The sequence below is a fragment of the Felis catus genome, chromosome B1 (genome assembly GCF_018350175.1).
Source record: "Felis catus isolate Fca126 chromosome B1, F.catus_Fca126_mat1.0, whole genome shotgun sequence".
NCBI classification, from domain to species: domain Eukaryota; kingdom Metazoa; phylum Chordata; class Mammalia; order Carnivora; family Felidae; genus Felis; species Felis catus.
In genome coordinates, this window is record NC_058371.1 from 155427502 (window position 1) to 155439168 (window position 11667).

An 11667-nucleotide genomic window follows, 5' to 3' on the forward strand; every position below is an offset into this window, starting at 1 on the left:
GTTCCACCACAAATCTGCTATATATTTTAAAAAGTTAAAATAATTGCTACTTCTTTAGTGGGACCAGCAGCTTGGAGTAGTCTGCCAGATCCTCTCTCGAATTTAGCTCTAAGAAACACACTAATGTGGTTAAAAACCATACATTCCAGTTCAAGCCACACGGTTGATAACAAAACAATCATACAACCAGAAAGTGACCACAGTTTTCAGAGCTGTAAGGGAATTATTTTTTTTTTGTTTTTTAAATGTTTAGTTATTTTTGAGAGAAAGAGAGAGAGAGAGAGTGCAAGTGGGGAAGGGGGAAGGGAGACACAGAATCTGAAGAAGGCTCCAGGCTCCGAGCTGTCAGCACAGAGCCCCACACAGGGCTCAAACTCAGGAACCATGAGGTTATGACCTGAGCCAAAGTCAGACATTTAATTGACTGAGCACTCAGGCGCCACTTCAGAGTTGTAAGGGAATTTAGAAGTCAACAGTGTTTTCATTTCTACAAGTTTCAGGGTTTAATACTTTTCCAGGTAATAAAATACTCCCAAAAGTTAAGTCTCAAAACCTTAATAAAAACACTTAAAAACAAATCCATTTACACTTTAAAATTTTTGTATTATCAGGAATTTAATTAATTATCTTTAACAAAATTTATCTTGGGTAAGAGACATTAGAGAAATGGCCTAAAACTGTCTACCTCCCTTTTCATAGTTCAAAAGAGGGGGGAAGGGGGTAGTGGGGAGAGGGAGGGAGAAAGAAAGGGAGGTACAACATTATACATCAGACACTTGATACGTTCACAAAAAATGTACTCAGATATTTAAAATGATCCCAAGATGAACAGTCCTATAAACATGAAAATGACACAGAGCTAAATGGAATAATTCCAAATCATATCCTGAATCAAACTAACTTTTTTTATAGTTCACTACAACAGTTCTAGAAACTTACCATTATCTTTCACCTGGAAAATTGCAAAAGCATTGTAATTGATCTCCTGCCTTTTACTCTTACCCCCAACTCACCATCCCAGTTCATTATCCATGTAGTAACCAGAATGATTTTTTACAATGTAAATGTAAGATCTACCATTCCTCCTTCTTCTAACTATCTAAACTTATTTTAAAGTACAAGAAAATCCAAATTTCTAACTGTGGCATTTTAGGACCCTACATAATTCAGACCTAGTCTTTCTAACTTTATATTTTATCCCACTTGGCCTGCCATACTAAATGCCAACCAGTTTGGCCTTTTCTCCCTTTGAAGTAAACCAAATTTGTTTCAAGGCTCTTGCATTTGCAATCCCTCCAGCTCCTCAAGAGGCTTCTTCCTTCTTATCATTTGGGTCTCATTCTAAATCTTAGTCCTTAATGGAACCTAGGTGAGCATTCCCAGATCACTCTACATTTCTCTACCTTGTACTATTTAAATTGAACTTAGCACTATCTGAAATCATTCTATTCAATAAGTTATTTATAATTTTTTTTCACAGTCCATCCCTCCCACCCCTCAGCCCCTGCCAAATAGAATTAAATTTCCTGAGAGCAGGGATAAATTTTCACTTACGGTTATGTCTCAGTGCCTTAGTTCAGACACACAATAGATACTCTCAATAAATAGCTACAAATGAAACAGTAAAGTATGATACTTCAGAACTGTATTTTTACACATGATATGTATCTGGAAAATAGGGAGAAACAAGACACTTACTCTATAAGTTCACTGGACAGTGTGCTTGCTAAAAAGTAGTGTCATCTTCAGGACGTTACTAAGACTGAGAGCAATCTAAAAATGGTTTTATGGCATTTTAGGAAACAGCAGTCAAAAGACCCATAAAGCCAATCAAGTCTGGCTCCTATTATGTTGTTTGGTCCTTACTCTTCTTCCAGGATTTCCAGAAGTTGCTGGTAAGAAGAGGAAGTGTCCTGTTAAATCTATATAGCCAAGACTTCAACCAAGCCCATCCTGGTTCCTTGCCTTCGCAGTCCCTCCTTCAGGATTAACTGAACTACACTTTTTTTTAGGCTTATATTGAATTACTTTTTAATTTATTTATCTTTTAAAATTTTTAATCCCAGTATAGTTAACATACAGTATGATATATTTCAGGTTTACAATATAGTGATTCAACTATTCTATGCATTAGTCAGTACTCATCATGATTGAACGACACTTTTTAACACTGTCTTTGGAGGTTCAGTCCCTAACGTCATGGAAAATGGCTTTATACAGAGCCCTTGCCTAATATCCTGAGGCTCACCACAAGGGTATTTGTGGCTAGTTTAGAACTTTTACTCGATTCCCTGAGTGGTTTGGAGTGACCTATAAAGCACAGTTATTAATTCTGTGTCTTGGAATTGGGGTAGAGAATCAAACACTGTCTACAGTCAACCATGGACCGGATATCAAATCAGAAGTAAGGGTGTGAATCCAGGGACAAGGCACCTGTAAGCTACCTGTGAGGTAAGAACTGATCAGTTCCTCCTCTTGAGAAGGCAGACCTGATTCTGATCAGTCTCAGAAAGTGTTAGCTCTGTTTTGAACACTCCTCCCTGTGCACACCTTCCCCAGGCCTCTCTTACAACTTTCACCATCCCGTACCCTTCAAATCTCAACTTATTAGGTAGACTCCCCTAATACCCTAAGTTGCATCAAGCCCCCAGGTATGTATTTGCACTTAAAAACATTAATTACAAGTTCTTATTATAGTAGCTACCTAATAAGTATCCAATGACTGAATTAATGAGTGATGAAGATGATTAGGTAATAGATTTCATTTCCAACAAAGCGTGAAAAATGCTAAGGCTAAGCAGAATTTCTTAACCATTGTACTACTGACATTTGGGAGTGAATGCTTTTGTTTGCTTTGTTTTTGTTTTTGTTTTTTGTTTGTTTTGCCATGGGAGGCTGCCCTGTGCTTTACAGAATGTTTAGCATCATCCCTGACCTCTTCTTTCTGGATCCCAACAGTACACATTGCCTCCCCACCTCAACCATAACAACCAAGAAATGTTTCCAGACATTGACAAATATCTTCTGGAAAGCAAAACTGTCCCCAGTTGAGAACCACTGGATTTGAATAAACTAGAATCTGCTGCAAAATTAACACTTTGCAACGAACTAACAGTATATGAAAGTCCTCACCTCCAGCAAGTGGAAAAGTTAAAGTGTCCAAGAGGTTACTACAAGGCAAAAGGTGGATATGCTCAGAAAACACAAAGTCAGTATGTGCTAGGGGTGGGTTCATGCTCAATAAAGAAAAAGACACATTCACCTGTTAGATTAAGGAGAAATGACTGTCGTATTTAAATTATTTTTAACCAGTTGACTTTATTTTAGAGAAGTTGACCAAGAAAAAAAAATTGAGCAGAAACTATACCGTTCCCTTATAACTACTTCACCCCATCCCTCAAAACACATGCAGTTTCCCCTACTAGTACATCCTGTATTAGTGTGATATGCTTGTTACAGTTAATGAGCAAATATCAATTATTAAATACAGGCCATAGTTCACATTACGGTTTGTTCTGTGTACTGTGCATTCTATGCGTTATAACAAGTTGTGGGGACATATATGAACATTACACTGTACTACAGAAGAGCTTCACTGCCATACAATCCATCTGTGTTCCACCTTTCCCTCCTTCTCCCATTCTCATGAGTCCTTGGCAACCACTGATCTTCTTACTATCTCTCAAATTTTCCCTTTTCAAAAATATCACATAGTTGGGCCCTTTCCGTCTCCAGCCATGGTAGTGAGAGGAACTGCCACCATGTCTGACCCCCTGCAGTGGATGGTGTTTTGCAACAGCTCCAGCTTCCTGATCAAGAGGTACACGCAGACATACAACACCGAGCCCAATAGCCTGGAAGGCTCACATCCCCTTCTCCTGCAGTGGGCAGATAGCAAAGGTGTAGTGGTGGTCACGAAGTAGAGATGAGGCTGGAGAAAACCCACCACCTCCTACAAGTAGACCATTAAAAAGAATGCCTGGCTTATGATCCACAAGGCTTATGATCCGCAAGAAGTATTGCCCAGATCTATGCATGGCTGCCATTCGCAGACTCAGCGCCATCCTGAGCAGCCAGAAGCCTGTGATGGCAGAGGCAGCTGCCCACCCAAGACCTTCTGGGCACCTGCCCCTACTTCCAAGGCAATAAAGATGTCAACCACCACCACCACCACCACCACCACCACCACCAAAAGAGAAAAAAAAAATCACATAGTTGGAAATCTAGAGTATGGAATCAGACTAGATTCTTCACTGAGAAATATGCATGTAAGACCCTCTCCCATGTTTTTTAATGCCCTGATAGCTCATTTCTTTTTATCTATGAATAACAGAATAATATACCATTGTCTGGATATACCACAGTTTGTGCATCCATGCACCTAACGAAGGGTATCTTCCAAGTTTTGGCAGTTATAAACGAAGTTCGTATAAATCTTCATTTACCGATTTTTATGTAGACCTGTTTTCAACTCATTTGGATAAATACCAACGAGCATCATTGCTAAATCATATGTAAGAGTATTGTCTTTATATTTATATTTTTAATATTTGTTTATTTTTGAGAGAGAGAGAGAGAGAGAGAGAGAGAGAGAGAGAGAAAGAAAGAGAGAGAAAGAGAGACAGAGACAGATTGCAAGTGGGGGAGGGGCAGAGAATCCGAAACAGAATCCGAAACAGGGTCCAGGTTCTGAGCTGTCAGCACAGAGCCTGACATGGGGCTCCAACTCACGAACCATGAGATCATGACCTGAGTCAAAGTGGGATGCATAACTGACTGAGGCACCCAGGCACCCCAAGAGTATTATTTTTAAAAAACTGCCATACTGGGGTGCCTGGCTGGCTCAGTTGGAAGAGCATGAGACTCTTGATTGTAGGGTCTTGAATTTGAGCCCCAGGTTGGGTGTAGAGATAATTAAATGTAAATAAATAAAACTTTAAAAAAAATAAACCCCTTAAAAACAAAAACAAAGCCTGCCCTACTGTCTTCCAAAGTGGCTATATCATTATGCATTCTCACTAGCAATGAATGGGGGTTCCAGTTGCTCCATACCCTTGCCAACATTGTCTGGTGGCAGTGCTTTGGATTTTAGTCATGTTAGGAACTATGTGGTGGTATCTCGTTGCTTTCATTTACCATTTTCTAAAGACCAACGATGCTTTGCCTATTTTCACATGCTTCTTTGCCATCTGCATATCTTCCTTTGTAAGTTATCTGTTCAGATCCTTTGCCCACTTTTTAAGTGCATTGTTTTTTCTTCCTATGTCCTTTAAGAATTGTTTGTATACACTGGATACCAATCTTTCATCAGATCGGTGTTTTGTAGATTTTCTCCAAGATAATGACTTCTCTTTTCATTCCTCTTAACAGTCTCTTTCACAGAGCAGAAGTTTTTAATTTTAATGAAGTCCTATTTACCAGTGCTTTCTTTCACAGATGGTGTCTTAGTTGTTGTGTAAAAAGTCTTCACCAAACTCAAGTTTACTTAGACTTTATCCTACATCGTCTTCTAGGAGTTTTACAGTTTTGAGTTTTGCATTAGGTCTTTGATCCATTTACTGAGTTAATTTTGTGTGAAAGATGAACGTGTTTCTTGCTTCGTGTTTCTTGCTTCGTACGTTTTGCATGTGGATAGCCAGTTGTTGCGATACCATTTGTTGAAAAGACTCTTTCTTCACTAAGTTGCCTTTGCTCCTTTGTCGACCATGAGTTGATCTTATTTGTGAAGGTATATGTGTGGACTCTTTTCTGTGCCATTATCTTTTAACAAAAAAATTATCTATTCTTTCACCATTACCATACTGTCTCAATTACTGCAGTTTTTATAGTAAATCTTGAAGTCTGATAGTGTCATTCTTTTAGCTTTGTTCTCTTTCTAGATTTCTGCTAATGTTTTATGAACACGGAGAAACCTAAAGTATCTAGGTATGCAAAATATGGTTGAAAGTAGCTCTCAGGGCAAAAGCATAGGTTTTGTTAAATGAGTTGATGGGAGCGTTAACTATGGGCAGACAATGGAGCTCATTCACCACATTATAAACTGTGGGCAGAGATGGCCCTTAAAATACAGCTTCTGGTCTTCTAGCTCTTTTTGTACTACCACAGTGAGATTAGGAGTCATATATTCCAGAAGGAATAACAACAAAATGGAAGCAAAGTGGGTCTACAAATCTTGATTTAGGGAAGAAGTAATCCAAGAAAATCTCCTGATACGTATCAGTTAGAAGCAAGAAACAAATCTTTATTGCATCAAAACTTTTATTTTTAACAGCAATATATCCTACATTATCCTGAATAATACCCTAGAAATAGTAGTTGTTTTCTCGTTTTGTTTTTGTTTATTGTTTTTGTGTTTTGTTTTGTTTTTGTCAGCATCATTCAACAGGGTAAGAAGCTCAGAAAACAGAAAATGTATCTAAAGTTGAAATTTGGCACAAAGTAGAATGTCCTTACTTAAGATCTGGATATCCTTTATCCTTTCTCTATCAAAATAATACAAGACAGCTAAGATATTAACTATTCATCTGAAGTCACAACCTGGACTAGAATATACCCATTCCACTCTTTCTAACTCCTGTGGAACATGCATAATTTATTTAGAGGCATTAAATTTGTAGGGTCCACAAGCACTCAGCCTGAGGTGATTCAATTATCTTCCCCTGAAGTGGGACAAGTAAAAAGCAGCAGATGAAAGAAAAGGGAACAAAGGAAGTCTTAAAAAAAAATAAGCTGATCTTAGAGGGCATGGAAAAAGCATTTCTTAGAAAGTAGTAATTGTAATGAGGATGCTCATCATTTTCACATGCTATCTTTATTCCAAAAAAGCTCAAAGGATTTTGGATTTGATCTTGCAATTTCAATACATGTGTGACTGCTTGAGAAAACTAATAATTCTCACAAGATATTCTCTTTGAAGGCACCAAAGTGAAGGATATAATTATATGTCCTGATGGATTGATCACTTGACTACACCCTGGAATAACCCATGCCCTTGGCAAAGAATGGAAAATCGGTATTCTTCATAAAGAGAAAGCAGATTCTTCATCTAAGCAGCCATCGTATAGTCAGGAGAGATGGAAAAACTATCTGTACAGAAGCCAACACTGTTGGTATAGTTTACAAAGAGCCTCAGCACTCTATTCTTCCATAAGCCTGGTCATTTAATAAATTATCTTCGAATGGTTAATTGGAATAAGAGTTGGCCCATTTTTAAAAACTTTTTTCTATTTGTTAGCTTTTATCCAAGAGAAAGGAGGTCTCTACTTTTCTAAGAGCTCTCATAATCTGCACATGATCTCACTGCACATGGGCAGTGAGACTACCTAGAATGTTTTCTAGACCTTAACCTTCCCATGACTTTTTGAAATTCAATAAGCAGAAGACCCTTTAACAGTATATTGCATTCATATCTAACGTTTAAAGGTTAAACAGTATATATACATTCAGCACACAATTTGTGCCAAATGCCAAAAAATAATAATTCAGATCCCAAAATGAGTTCCTGATATATGTAAAGTTGCTTGCAAAGGAGAAAAACAGATAAATTAGCATAATTCTTTCTTTCCTCAATATCCTTGGCAGCAAAGAACAAAACCCCCCACTGGTAAAAAGCTGCTCCATCTGCCATCATATTGCAAGAACAGCTTGCTTTCTTGAAAAGATGATTTATGGGACAACCAAATCAGATCTTTCATTTTGGGATGTGGAAGACTGTGGTAGTGAGGTTTCTGTGGAGAATGTCCATCTATTGTAGGTCCAATGGCATAAATGCCTAAAAAAGCAATACTCTGAACTAAGGGAATTACCAGCAACCTGTCTTCCCTTTCCTTCAAACCTCTTTAAGGCATGAGATTATCATTCTTATCTAAAGACATTGCTATGTGTACATGATTTATTAAGAAAATTGTGCACAGAAGGACGAAATTTTTTAGCACGATAAATGATCACTGCTGCATCGCAATATGGAACTGTTATGGTGGAAGCAAATCTCTTGCTAATCTACACATATAGACAATGAATAGATAAGATGCTAGTAACACATCCCAGCAGTGACTCTTCCATATTTTAATCTGTAGATGCAAAAGGGGAGGGGGGTAAATGGTTTGACTTAAGTCCCCACTATAAAACTGTGGCAGAACCAAATTAGAGTACCAGATGTGCTGACCTGAGATACTGAACCACACAGTAGACCTAACTGTCTTACTTTACTGAATTCAAAAAGGTTTCCGCAAAAATAATCGACAGAAATGAGTTACTTTCTTCCTCCATATTTCCCCCTCTAGAAAATCAATTAGAAATGAGCAACATTTAAAGCTTTGCATTTTCATGACTCAAAATAAATTCTGATCTCTTGAAATTTTCTGAAGGAGTATTCTTGTGTCTACATATGCAGCAAAAGTATAACAGAAGAATATTTTACTTTTTATTATAAAGAAAGGAAACATAAAATGGAAAGGGAAAATGGCATTGCTTTCCACTATAAGACAGTAAACTATAATACTCTTATCAATTAAATAATGTTGATTGTGCAAATTTCTCCTTCCTTGGCTTCATGACCTTCAGAACTGTAATTTAATGATGAGAGTAAGATTTCAGACACCCTTTTAAGACAAGGAAAATGTTCAGAACTATTATTCCATTGAGTTTTACATATGCATTTTCATTTTTCTACTTTATGACTCCATTAATCTCTCATTTTCAACATCCTCCATTTTTAATTAAAGTACAAGTTTTGCAGACCTTATTTTTATTACCGACTGATGCCTTCACTAATGGTTTTTATTTTATTGTGAATCTCAAATGCAGTTATGGTGCCAGGTTGAATTCACACACTAGCAGCAGCAGTCTTAAGTGAGTGAATGGGTTAAAGTAGAGTTAAGTGTCCCCTGTCGAAGTCTTAAAAATTCTAGAGCATAAATATGCAAACACACTAAGGTCACTTACATTGAAACCTCAAGGTATATGAAAGCCATAAGCAGCAATGAACACAGATGAGCCCCTTTCTCTCTCCTTCTCATGACACCATCTTGGGCAGTGCTGGTGCTCTGCCATAATCTTTCCATACTTAGGAGCAGGTCAGAGAGGAGATCCTGCTCTCTCTATCCCATAGTTGTTCCCCGCAAAGGAGTGGGAAAACTGGTACAAAGCTCGTTTTCAGTGAATCGTACTCAACTAGAGCAGAGTTCAGACGCCAGGGTCCTCTCCGTTTTTCTGGGCCCTTTCCCTTTTGCACAGACCTGCACGCCCAGGAGTATCTTTTCCTTCCCACTCCAAATTCATCAGAACAAGCCTTGTTATGCTAGCTTTCAGGGAGATCTAGATTCTCCAGCTTCTGACTCTACAAATAGGTAGGTAAGACCAGTTTGGGGGGATGGAGCTGGAAAACTTGCTTTTTCATTGAATCCACATTATTTAAATGAGCTTTGATGATTCTAAAAGTAACAGTTTGATCTTAATTTCTAATTAATTCAGGAATGAAACAGAGGGTACAATTAATTTGTACTAAACACTCCACCAATGGGATAAAAAATTAAATTGCTAATTATCCAGTGTCTGGACTATAGAACTCACTTTTCAGTACAGTATGTTATATATCTTAATTGTACTCTGATTCTTTAAAAAAATATTATGGTTATAGAAAAATATATATCCTTTCATCCACACTGTTCCCATAGTTTTATGAACATCTATATTATTTGCATTGTCATATTCCTTATTCATCGATATCTGTAATTCATAAACTTATTTGTTATAAAATGAGTAACTCATCAAAAATAGTTTTGTCAAAATAAAAATTAGTAGCATTAAAACATAAAAATAAAACAAGTAAAATAGGTTTACAAAGAGCTCAGTCTTTAAAGACCACTGTTTAAATTCCACCTCCAAGATTCACTGGATATGTGAATTTGGGCAAGTCACTTACTATCTCTAATCCCTAGTTTCCTGATTTGTGAAATAGGGATGACAATATTACCTCATAAATTTGAATGTAATGTTGAAAATAATCTCTCAGAATGGTGTGAGGCAATTAATAAATGGTTTACACTTTTTAGATATTGTCAGCCTCATATGGTAATCTTATATATAACCATTTTATTATCATATTGATTTTCAAAAACTACATTTCCAGGCTTATGGAAAAATAGAAAAGTAGAAAAATAATCTTTAAAACCATGATTCTGGTTTTTCATTCTCGTCTTGCCCACTAATTGTTAGACATTGGGTAAAGTCATTGTTTCATTATGAGCCTCAGTTCCTGCATGTAAAAAATGATGCTTTAGAAACTGCAGATTTTTTGTATATGGCAATTTAATAATGGATATGAAGTGGTTAGCACAGAATTAGTGTTAAATAAATATTATTTCCCTTTCCTCCTTCACTTGACCAAAAGAATAAGTTCTTTTTTTTTTTTTTTTTTTTTTTTTTTTTTTTTGCTTTATAGCAAGAGACTAACAATAGAAATTGTAGCCTTTGGGCTTTATCTGTTATAAAGGCAGATACCCTTTAAAATAAAGTTCTAGGGGCACCTGGGTGGCTCAGTCGGTTGAGTGTCCGACTTTGGCTCAGGTTATGATCTCACAGCTCATGAGTTCGAGCCCCGCATCGGGCTGTGCTGACAGCTCGGAGCCTGCAGCCTGCTTCAGATTCTGTGCCTCCCTGTCTCTCTGCCCCAACCCACTCACATTCTGTCTCTGTCTCTCTCAAAAGTAAATAAACATCAAAAAACATTTAAAAATAAATAAAATAAAATAAAATAAAATAAAATAAAATAAAATAAAATAAAGTTCTAGGGGCACCTGGGTGGCTCTGTCAGTTCAGTGTCCAACTCTTGATTTCAGTTCAGGTCATGATCTGTCTCTGTCACTCTCAAAAATAAATAAACATTAAAAAAAAAAAGAACATTCTCAACTCCCCTGAATGTTTCCTAAGTGCCCTTTTCCAGTCAATTTTCCATACTTTTCTTTTTTCCCCCATTTTCTAGAATTTTATCTTTTAAGTTTATTTTGAGAGACAGAGAGGGGGCAGAGAAAGGGAGAGTGAGAACCCCAAGCAGGCTCCGCGCTGTCGGCACAGAGATTGACGCAGGGCTTGAACTTCCAAACTGAAATCATGAGCCCCCAGGCATCCTGAGAATGTTATAAATTGCATTTTAGGTGCTACCTACACAGTTGTATGTAACTGTCAAGAATGATTGAAAAGAACATTTAAGAGGTATACATATTATTTTATTTTAATCAAGTCTCAATGTTTTTAAACTCAAGCTAATCTGAGAATTAGAAAAACAAAAGACTTTATGAAAAGATACTGTCCATCTTCTTTCCAGGAACCGTTACTAAATAATCACAGAAAAAAAGTTTGAAACAGTAGGCAATATTTAAAAACTAGTAAAGATCACAGGGAAACCTAGATATCCTACTTCTCTTCAAAAATCAGAAGACCTGGTAAGAGTGAATCTACATTTCCTCAAGGTAACAGTCACTAAAATTGAATAAAAACTAAGCATTTAGAAAAAGTTTGCCCTGGCCCCTCCCAAATCTAGTGTTTTCCTCCATCAACTATCCATACTCATGAAAACAGAAATCTCACTGATACTGTAACCTATTTTAAAATACCATATGTAACATTGTTCTTGGTACTTCAAATTGAAACTCTCCTTAGAAGAGATAC

The 11667-nt window shown here is 37.0% G+C and overlaps 1 protein-coding gene and 1 long non-coding RNA gene across 30 annotated transcripts in view; one reads left to right on the forward strand and one right to left on the reverse strand.

Moving 5' to 3' along the window:
- The window catches only part of ADGRL3 (adhesion G protein-coupled receptor L3), an 823449-nt gene that overhangs the window by 702362 nt on the left and 109420 nt on the right, over positions 1-11667 (reverse strand). The window lies entirely within an intron of this gene.
- Positions 1-11667, forward strand: part of LOC111560185 — a 33263-nt gene that overhangs the window by 20158 nt on the left and 1438 nt on the right. The window lies entirely within an intron of this gene.